This window comes from Miscanthus floridulus, chromosome 2, assembly GCF_019320115.1.
Source record: "Miscanthus floridulus cultivar M001 chromosome 2, ASM1932011v1, whole genome shotgun sequence".
In the NCBI taxonomy this organism is placed as follows: Eukaryota; Viridiplantae; Streptophyta; class Magnoliopsida; order Poales; family Poaceae; genus Miscanthus; species Miscanthus floridulus.
Genome location: NC_089581.1, coordinates 47,840,435 through 47,852,659, shown reverse-complemented (window position 1 = coordinate 47,852,659; position 12,225 = coordinate 47,840,435).

The window sequence follows — 12,225 nt, the reverse complement described above, 5'->3', positions numbered from 1 at the left end:
ACACCAGCATCTTGTCAATACATTATAACTTTTAAAACAAAGACCGGTTGAGATCTAACTGAACCCCTGCATGCATCTACTATCCATCCAATGAAAGAGGTGTTTGTGGATTACAGAAACAACAAATTAGATGACAAGTTAACGATAATATTGGGGAGATCTATAGGTCAAATCCACAGGTACAGTCACAACACCAACATTTAAGCTTTAAGTTTTCTGTCATATATCAGGTCAAGTCTATACAGTGTCGCTACAAGAAAACCTCTTCAGGTCTAATTGTAATTGGACCTCTACATCACTTATATCTAATATCCATCCAATTTAGAGGTGTTTGGGTCACAGAAACAGCAAATTAGATGACGAGTACTTTACACGGTCAAAAAATTTCAGGTCAAATTGTAATCGGACCTCTAGATCACTTGTATCTAATATCCATCCAATTTAGAGGTGTTTGGGTCACAGAAATTGCAAATTAGATGACAAGTACCATACTGGGTCAGAAAACAGTTAATGATAACATAGGGAAGATCTATAGGGCAAATCCACATCTAAAGTAATACTGTTAGAACAAACACCAGCATTTAAGCTATTAATTTCCTTTGTCATACATGGATGATAACTGGTAATCTGAATGAAATAAAAGAGAAAAATACCAAAAGGTATGTTGCGTGTATATTAATAATTTGCTGTATGTGACTGCCAACCAACAGACGCGCACCTCATCACTGCTCGGTGCTCGCTCCAAACAAAAACCATGCATCCAATCCAAACAAAACACATGCACACACATACAGCACAGTGCGTATACCCAATTATTCACATTCACATAGGAGGGAGGGATTCAATAATTCAGAAGGGATATATAGAAATTTCGAGGGTCAAGTCTGCAGCAGACAGGTAAAAACTATGGGCAAGTGACAACAGAAGCGTATACTCGCTGCTGTTGATGAAAAAAGGAACATGAGACAAGAGACGAGACCCTGTCAACTGTCATTGCATCACATGGTTACGTGGCTGTAAGGAGTAGTGTAGATATGCGCAGTTGCATCACATGGTTTTCTGATCCACGATTGGTATTTGCAGTTTTATTCAAGTATAAAACTACAGCATCAGTTAAGCTTGAGAATACTGATGGTGATAATCTAAATAGATGCATCACATAATAGTTATTCTGCTAATTCAAGTAACTAGTGGGAATACTGATAGCCTCAGGGACTGCAAGGACAGTTCTGAAACAAGCAGGTTGTATCAAAGGGGCATTTGGCTAACTGATGCTGTAGCAAAATTTAGAAATTATTGCATGGGTATGCACTGAACATTAAGTGATGCTGTTGACACATAGAAAACTATATAGGTACTCCAACGAATAAAAGATTAGTTTTTCCTTGAATTGGAAACTTCAGCTCAAACATGTAATTAAGAAACTGCCTACAGAAGAAATGGATGAATTTTACCAAATTCCCACTAAAATTCACAAGATCCACTACAAAGCTTCAATTATGCCAACTTTCCATTTAAAATCCATGCACTGAAACCATAGAGAAAGACAATCATTTAAGGCAGTATCTTAACTTTCGTGCATCCAATAATTCCAGCACAAAACAGTTAGTCCTCAAATGATTGTCACAAGAACTCCACTCAAAGGAAAGCCTTAAATTCTCAAGACTCGCAACTAAAGAAGAAAGAAGATTAAACAGGGAAGAGGGAAAGAATTGTGAACTTTCCAAGGAGCAGCAAATCTACAGTAACAGACTACAGAGCATGTTTGTCTGAACTCTAGTTGGATATAAGAAGTTGCAAATTCCCAGAGATAATTATTTCTTTTGTTTGAACAAATTTCTTGAGCTCATGTTATAAGTTAGAAAATCTAGAAACCGTCAAAGAGATACGCAAAAGAAGAAAAAAAGGTTGTGCGGTACCCTTAAGGCTAAGACAATTGCTTAGGTGCTATTAGAAAACCAACTTCCTTGGATTTGAAAGGCAGAAATATGCATCAGAAATTGATAAGGAATGATGAACATTGCAAATCACAGCACGTACCTTGATTTTGATTTTTCAAACTTTAGAGAAGATAAGCATACTAAAGATCAAGCATATTCCGGTTTATATACCCTACAACTGGAAGCAATACAGGGCCAAAGCAGTGAGGCTAGATCCAATGCTAGATACTTTTTGTATAGCAGTGAAACAAGTCAAAAGTCTAGTCCAAGTAACATGATTGGATCTGACAGTTGAGACTGCCAGCAGACACATGTCTGAACTTTGCATCCCAAAATTTCAATCCAGGATGCATTGTATTGTATCCCAAATTTCACACCTCAATTCATCCCCACCGAAGAAAACTTTAGAGAAGATAAGCATACTAATTTCTCTACAGAGACATGGGTTTACCAAATTTCCACTAAAACTCACAAGGGTCACAGCAACTGCTACAATTTGCCAAGTTTTGCTCTAAAACTCATCCATTGGGGTCATAAAGAAAAACAATCCTTCAAGCACAAGACCTTAAGCAAGCTTCATGCCCTTACAGAGTCACGCAGCGGCGAGATCCACCAGGGTACAGGAGGAACGGATGCGCACGTACCTATGGTTGGCGCGATGTCGTCGTCGATGTGGGCGGCGGAGACGAAGCTGACGAGGAGGCTGCTCTTGTCGACGGCGGAGTCCCCGATGAGCAGGACCCAAACCCTAGCCGCCGTAGCTGCTTGCCGTCGTCGAGGAGCACTCCCAAACCCTAGCCGCCGTCGCGGCCTAGGGAACGGCGGTTGGGGTCAGGGAGACGGTGGAGGAGGCGGTGGAGGGGTCAGGGAGGGGCAGGCGACGGCGGTGCAGGTGCGGCGGTGCAGCGGCGCCGGCGGCGAAATTGGGCAGCCTAATGGTGGAAGTGTCTGATTTCGCCCAAGCGTATGATTTCGGCGGCGACGGTACATGTAAATACCTAAGAGCCGTTGTAGGGGTGGCTGAGGTTATAAGCCGCCCCTACAGAGCCTCTGTAGGGGCGGCTGAGGTTATAAGCTGCCCCAACAGTTGAATCTTTTTCAAAATACCTCAGAGCCGCTGTAGGGGCGGATGAGGTTATAAGCCGCCCCTACAGTTAAAATTTTTTTTCAAAATTTTAAATCAAAATTAATTATTCACATGTAAATAATAAATAATACAGTACAAAATTTTATAATTATTTTTTATAGACATATTTACATATACAATAACTAAAACAACTACAACAGTTTAAAATTGCAAAATTGAACCTTTAAAAATGGGAAAAAAATTAAATTTTAAAAAATTAAAATCAAAACTACTAAAATAATTTTGAGACACCAAATGATCTCAAATGAAAATTTGATAAACATCAAAGTTGTTCAACTCATTAATATCTAAAACTTTTATTTTGATCATCTTGTCATTTGACAAAATTTGAACCTTTCAAATTTGAAATTTTAAAAAATGACAAGTTCGAACCAAAATTTGAGACCCAAAATGATTTTAACATAAAAAGTGATGAATATCAAAGTTGTTCAACTCATTAATATCTAAAACTTTTATTTTAGTCATCTTGTCATTTGACAAAATTTGAACCTTTCACATTTGAAATTTTGAAAAACGACAAGCTCGAACCAAAATTTGAGACCCAAATTGATTTCAACATAAAATGTGATGAATACCAAAGTTGTTCAACTCATGAATATCTACAACTTTTATTTTGGTCATTTCTTCATTTGACAAATTCTTAGCACACATTGTTCACTAATCTTACACATGTCTCATATAGTTTATAAAACCTTATGAGAGATGTGTCACATTTGTGAACAATGTCATTACCACTTTGTTATATGAAGAAATGACCAATACAAAAGTTGTAGATCTTTATGAGTTATTCAACTTTGGTATGTGTTGGCGGGAACTATGTATCTAAAGTCTCGACCAATACACCTAGGACATGTATCTAAAGTCTCGAACGATGTGCCACGCCGAAAAAGGATACAGTGGTTGGGGCATGCATGGATTTTTTTAACCCCCAATGTGAGTGGACTTATAACCTTCTTCGCTTGGTATGTGTTGGCGGGAACTATGTTCGGCCATGGGAGCAACCGTGACATGAGGCACAACAGATCATTGAAACTGCAGTCCGACCAGCCGTACTTAGCCTTCAGGATGAGTAGCTCAAGCACAAAATGTAGCAGTGTGAAGTATGTCGGACAGCCCTTCTCAGCATCATACACAGTCTTCTTCGATGCTTTTGTCACCCTCTCAAAATTTTCTAGACCTCTCTTGCTCTTTTCTAATATTTCTGGTCCAAAGGCCCCAAGCATTTCGTCCAAGTTGTCATCGTCATCTGCATCTCCCTCACGTGCTTTGCCATCATTGCTGACACCACAAGCATCATCACCACCTTGTTCATTGCCAAAGCCACCACCTTGTTGATTGCCATAGTCACGATCCATTTGTTGCTCAAGATCGTCTATGAATCGGAACAAGTATGCTTGGGTTTCAGCTTCATCAGCTAGATCATCGTCGCTGTCATCAACAACCACTGTTTCACCATGATGAATCCACACGGTGTAGTCCAGAACAAATCCTCTCCTAATCAGATGTTCTTTGATGGTACTCACATCTCGAAATGCAATAAGATTCTTGCAATCTTTGCAGGGACAAATAATCATGTCACTATTCTCTTTCAACATCGCTGCATGCTTCTCTGCGGCTTTGATGAATTTGTCCACCTCATCATGGAAAAGAGCGTCGTGTCTTAATGAACCATACATCCAAGAGTTCCTGTAGTCCATCTTATAGAAACAAAACAACCAAAAAAGAATATTACTCGAGAATAATTGTATATACCTGAGACACGCACCATGGTAGTAGAGGATAGTTAATTAATTGACTATTAATGCATAAATATTTTAAAATATAAATTGATAGGTTCAAATAAACAATTTCAAAGAAAACAATTAGCAACATTTAATATTTCATCCACTACCTTTCATGCAAACTCTATTCCAATTTCATGGTAGAGGATAATTAATTAATTGCCTATTTATCCATAACTAATTAAAAACACACATTATAGAAAGGAATCAAAATAAATATTAAATGATAATTAGTAGCCATGGTAGAGAATATTTTACACATTAGCAACAATTAAAATCTTACACATTCACCTACATGCAAACCCTAGTCACATAAAGAAAAAATTAAAAAAGAATAAAAAAACAAAATCCTAGATCTAGATCTAGATATAGGGTTTCATGACACATGCATCAAACTTTACTAATACTACACTAAAATCAACAAAGATGTACTAACAAAGGGTGCAATCTTACTTCCCTACCTAATTACCCTAGTATAGTGAAAATTAGAGTCCAATTTCACTCATAACTAGCTCAAGCTCCATGGAAGAAAGAGAAAACCAAAAATCAAATTACTCATTAACCAACGAATTAAACTTCAAATAAAGAGTTGTAGAAGCATTTTTTACCTTTTAGAGCCTCTTCATCAAAGGATTTGAGATCAAAACCTTCCCCCTTAGTAGAGCAATTTTTAGGAGGAGCCAAAGGCCTCCCAACCTTTTTTTTAGTAGAAGAGTATGTCCCGAGGTAGAAGAAGGGGTGACTGCTGCTATTTATTCGTGCGTCGTCAGTAGGGACGGCTGGTGATTCAACCGCCCCTACAGTAGAACTGTAGGGGCGGCTGGTGGCAGCCGCCCCTACAAAATGGTCACTGCAGGGGCGGCTGGTGATTGAGCCGCCCCTACAGATCAGCCTCAACTGTAGGGGCGGCTCAGGTTACCAGCCGCCCCTACAGTGCCATCTGTAGGGGCGGCTGGGCTGCTGGGGCCCGAGGACGCCCACTGTAGGGGCGCCCCCAACCCCAGCCGCCCCTACAGTAAAAATGGCTCCGTTCCTACTGCGCGAATCTGGCGTAGTGGGAGGCTAGATTTAGATGATTAAACAGCTCCAAGGTAACATTGATACATTAAATTGGATTTTTGGTGAGTTTTCTAGGGCATGACAAAGTAGCAGGTCTATATCTATCTGTCGGGGCTTATGTCATTATTTATGGGTAAAAACAAAGAAACAAAAAAGAGAGACCGTAAGCACCTAAGGCAAGAAAGCTCCTAATTCTGCATATTAGTTGAAAAAGCTGTCACGCTTGCTGTTGTGAGGCCTAATCCCACCATATTAACTAGAACACTTGGGTCATATGGTCCAATACTAGAACACTAATAAGTTGTTGTTCCCCATTTCCTAAGAGCAGAATCTAATGTTCGATGTGTTATTATAGCCCCCGTCTATCATACACTCAAGCCCTAAAATTAACTGTTTGATGATATATTGTTGCACCATACCATTTACCAATAACTTCGGTTATGGATGAAAAATAGTTCAAGCATGAAAAATGTTATGTTAATGTTGTAATATGTCACAAATAGGTTTCAGTGCGCTCATATTATTGCAAGCCTGAGTGACTTATTGTATGTGTCCAACTTGGTGAACATATGACCAATCTTGGTGTAGTACTAGTTCACATTAAGACAACTAGATGGGTTTCAATAATTGTGAAAGCTAAATGAAAATAAATTTAACACTTCCTTCATCATTTATATAAAACCTAATTAAAATAAGCCATGGTTTCAAAACTAGATTGATTATTATTTTAACAGATAGGCCTTGATAAGCTTTTTTAGAATAAACTAGTAAAATTCCCAAACTAACACAACTAAAATTGAGTGAACTGAACTTCTAGGTCAAGAGATGTTAATGAAACAATGTTGCTGTATGAGACGGTGATAAGAATTGATCATTAAGCCCTAATTTTGCAATTAAGCAAAATCCATAAGGAATTAATTGTATTACTCATTTGATGTCATATCAAGTTTTTTGACAGATTGAATCAAGACTAATCATGCTGAACAATAAATCCATTTAGAAAAGAAAATTGACCTTTCAATACTAGAAAAATAATTTTTGCAGACAACATCTCTAATTAACAGAGGCAGAAACTTTAAGTTTGACCAGACAACGCTTACTCTAAAATATTATGGATTTTTTGTTGTCCTAAATCAGACCACTTTAAGATCAAGTTTGTAGAAAAGAGTATTAACATCTACCACATCAAAGAGCTAAATTATGAAAACGAATTCCACATGTATGTAAATGAAGCACATATGGTATTGCAAATATTACTGTTCTTTTCTACAAACTATGTCAAACATAGGATGATATGACTTATTAGAACAATTGAAAATCATGTATTTTGATCCCAGAATAATAAGCGTATTTTAATCAGAAAAACCAAACACAATAGAATTTAATCCTTAATATCTCTTATAATATGTTGTCACTAACGAACGGATATCATTTTATAGGAACTTTGAATACAAGTTTATTGATACAAAATTGTCTCATAAATTTGTATATACTTTGACTAATTAATAGTTAAAGTTTGTAAAATTTAACCTTTTTTGCCTATACAAAATGTGTTTATCATTCTGCAATGGAGGGAGTATTTCATGATAGAAGGAGTAAGTTTTTTTTATGATCCAAGTTCTGTTCTTCGATATCCACTCCTTGACTCCCGCTAGTGATAAAGTGATAAAAAAAATCAGAAATATCAATTTCTAGGATTCAAACTCATGACCTCAACTTTTGCTTTCTCTCAATCGTCCATAGCAGATGAGCTACGCGACATATATGTTGATACAATTGATGCTATTCTTTTAACTACATAATTATGAATCTTATATTGTATATTTGACACTCTAAATGATCTCAAATAAAAATGTTGTTAACTGCAGAGTTGTAGTTCTCATCGAGTACTACAACTATGATATTGATCAACATTGTTAAGCATCTCAAATCAGATCTGAGAACTTATATTGAATATTTAGACATGTAAAACTGTCACACCTGATTTTAAGGATAAAATGGGATGCATAATCTTATATACGCCCAGAGATCAGTCACACATATAAACTGACAAATTATAAATAGTATTATCACAAGTGTTTATTACATCACGAATAATAAGATATAGTCTTCACATAAATGTAGCGGAAGTATAAAGAAAAATCTCTCGTAGAAGCTCCATATCACAGGGACGTCAACTGGTTGACCACAAGTCTAGTATTCCTCAGGAAAGTCATCATTACCTATAGCCATCTGTTACCCATCTGGGATTTTTATCCAAATAATGAAAATAAACAAGCGTAAGTATGTGTCGTACTCAACAAGCGTAGCATGGGGTTCATGAGGCTTAAAAGGCTTGAAACTAGTTTAACAACATTCAACTTTTAGTTGTCATAATTTTAGCATAAGAGTAGCAACAAGTTGTTTTAATCCCAAAGTGAAACACATGATCAATGTAAACATGAATAATGAATAGCATAAACAGATAATTCTTAGTGATCCACTATTCCATAAGGGTTCCAAGGCCGCTCGTGACCGTGAGCATGGCTAATATACCAGTTTTACACTCTGTAGAGGTTGTACACATTCATTGTGAGTCATGATACTCATATGCCAGGGTTTATAACTCCCAAAACACTTCCAAGGTGAGCAGGCAGGGTTCACTATGAAGCCTTTCAAACATTCATCTAAAAAGTTAGGGCCACTAGGTTTCTGTGCCCTGCGAATGTAGGGCTCCCCTTCCGATAGGTATAATGACGCGCAACCTATACACTGACGGATAGAGGCCACACTATATCCAACCCAAAACACACCCCTCTTGCGCCATAAAGGTAACCTCTAACAAGCTAAAAAAGGTCCTTGTACTGAGCTAAAGCTAGAGCCATGTAGCCCTCATAGCTGTACTGTAAGTCCCGGATGATCACTTACAGATAAGTCCTTAAGAAGAGGAATCTAGAGCATTTAGAAAGTAGCTAAACACTCTAGCCCCCTGTTTCCAAGTTGCTAAAAAGTCATGTTTTAATTTTTATTGCATATACCATTAGTAAAGTTACAAGATCATAGTTTAATTGAGCACTAGCAAAGCTACCCAATGCATATCCCATAGGAGACAAGGTATAAGTTCAATTCTAGGGAATCCCTATCAAGGTGACACATGCAACATGCATTAAATGTATTAAAGTTGATAGATAACAAGGATAATCCCATGCTATACTTGCCTTGAACAAAGTGCCCCTGCTGATCCTTCTTGTCAAAGTAGTACTCTTGATCACCCACGAATTGCTCACCGTCTATACTTGATAATCACAGCAACATACAAGCATCTAGAAGCAATCATGCATAGCAAACAAAAGCTATAGATTAGAACAGTGCACCAATCAGCATAAAATCTAGATGAAAAGTTTATAAAACGAATCTACGTCTCACTATGAACACACAGACGCGAAGATCACAAAAATTGGAGTTAAAACGAAGAAGTTATGAATTAAACAAGATTTCCTTTAACAAAATAATAGATTAAATCTAATCTCAAGTTTTAAAAGTTGAAAACATACTTAACAATAGTATGAACATGTAGATTACACAATTGCGAACCTAACGCAACTTGAATGGGTCAAATCAGAGCTAAAACATGAAAGTTATGGCCTATAGAAACTAGTAGCAAAACTGTAAATAGATAAAAACATATTTTCAATCTAATCCGAAGGAAACTACGCTTTCAAAAGAAGAAAACACATTCTGAGAATACACTTTGGACCGTGGGTTCTAATACACAAAAGTCTAGGGTCTCTTTAGCAAATAAGCCAGGCAAAGGAGTATCTTTGAATTTGGGCCGTCGGATCAGGATTAGACGACACGGATCGGATCGGGAGGGGGAGAGAGAGAGTGCTGTCGCCGGAGAAGAAACCGACACTGTGGCGGCCATGAATGGCGGTGAGAAGCTCGCCAGTGTTCGTGGTTTAGGGCCTACGAAGCACTAGAAAATAAACCAAAGGCACTGGGAGGTGGCGGAGAAGACGGCGAACTCACTTAGGGGGTTTTCGTGGGCGAGGAGCGGTCCAACGACGACGCGTGGCGCAAAATGGCGGACGTCGCCGGTGGCGGTGCGAGCTGCTAGGGTTCCCCAATGCTACAAGCTTAAGCGAGGGTGGCAGCTTGCTCTATGATTAGGTGGAGGTGGCATGGCTCCGGAGGTATTTAAGGGCGGGGCGTGTGTGGACAGCACGCCAAACGGCGTAGACGGCACGGACACGAGCTCTTAGTGTCCGGCTCAGACATGAGCAGAGGAAGGAGACACATCTGACGAGCGGGCCTGGGATATCAGCGGGATAGGAGGCGCGGGCCGCGATGTCAATGAGAGAGAGGGAGTGCGGAGGTAGCTATGCGGGCCTTCAACTGGGTCGGGAAGATGGCCTGCGCGGCTTGCTTGCTGGGCCACGGGGCGTGGGAGAACTGGGCCTGTGGGGTGGGCGAAAAATGGAAAAGAGGGCAGGCTGTGCGGGGAGCCAGGCCGAGCGGGAGCTGGGCCAACAGGTCGAAAGCAATGGAGGGAGAAGAGAAAAATAAAACTCATTTTCTATTTTCTTAACATGATTTCAAATCCAATTTAAACTCAAATTCAAATTCTTTTGCAAATTCCAACCAAACCAAAGCATCACAAAATAAATATGCAGCAGCATGGATGCACACACATGTATGTAGACCTATATTCGATTTTTTTAACAAAGTTATTATTTTCCTAAATTTAAATGCTCACAAAATGCATAATTAATTCATTTTCTCGTATTTTTAAATCATGCAAATTTTAGGGTGTTACAATTCTATCCCCTTAAAATGAATCTCGTCCTCGAGATTCGGATGATGCTTACTCAAAAAGCTACGGGTATGTTTTCCTCAGATCCTCTTCTCTTTCCCAGGTAGCCTCATCTTCTGTATACCGATTCCACTGAACCTTACACATCTTTATAACTCGGCTCCTTGTAACCCTTTCTACTGTCTCCAAAATCTTTACAGGAGACTCCTCATAGGTAAGATCTTCCTTAACTATAAGCTCTTCTAAGGGTATCTGCTCCTTTGGTATACACAAATATTTCTTTAATTGGGACACATGAAACACATCATGTACACCTGACAAGCTCTCAGGCAATTCCAACTGATAAGCTACTTCTCCACGTCTCTCTAAAATGTTGAAAGGCTCAATATACATTGGTGCTCACTTTCCTTTTAGGTTAAACCTTCTCACACTCCTCATAGGTGATACTTTTAGGTAAACATAATCCCCTATTTCAAAAACTAATTCTCTTTTCCGAGTGTCAGCATAACTCTTCTGTCAAGACTGTGCCACTCTCAAGTTATCCCTAATCATCCTTACTTGCTCTTCTGCATCTCTTTAAACATCCGGTTCGAACACTTGAGCTTCTCCCATTTGATTCCAAAACAACAGGGTTCTACACTTTCGTCCATACAAAGCTTTAAAAGGTGCCATATGGAGACTCTTTTGATAACTGTTGTTATATGAGAACTCTGCATAAGGCAAGCTCTTGTCCCAACTTGTACCATATTGTAATGCACAAGCTCTCAATATATCCTCTAATATCTAATTAATCCTCTCAGTTTGTCCATCTGTCTGAGGATGATATGCTGTACTAAAATTTAACTTTGTTCCCAATGAACTATGTACTTGCTGCCAAAAATGAGATGTAAATTGAGTACCTCGACCAGACACAATTTTCTTAGGAACTCCATGTAGACACACTATCTTCTCCATATATAATTGGGCCAACCTTGGTCCATTATAAGTAGTCTTGACCGGTATAAAGTGAGCAACTTTAGTTAATTGATCCACTATCACCCATATTGAATCATAACCTCTCTGAGTGAGTGGTAACCCCACAATAAAATCCATACCAACTTCTTCCCACTTCCACTCAAGTATCTTCATTGGTTGTAATAATCCTGTAGGTCTTTGATGTTTAGCTTTGACCCTTTGACAGGTATCACATATAGCACATATTCAGCCACATCCCTCTTAAGTCCATACCACCAATACTTCTCTTTCAGATCCAAGTACATCTTGGTACTCCTAGGGTGAATAGAGTAAGCAGACTCATGTGTCTCATGAAGAATTTTATCTCGTATAGCCTTAATCTCAGGTACACATAGTCTTTTCCCAAATCACAGGGTTCCATTATCATCTATACAAAAACCTAGTGCCTTGCTAATCACTATGTTTTCTGCTAACTCTTTCAACTTCGCATCCTGTAACTGGTCCTTACGTATTTCTTGCTCCAGTGTGGGTTCTATCACCAACTTCACTGCA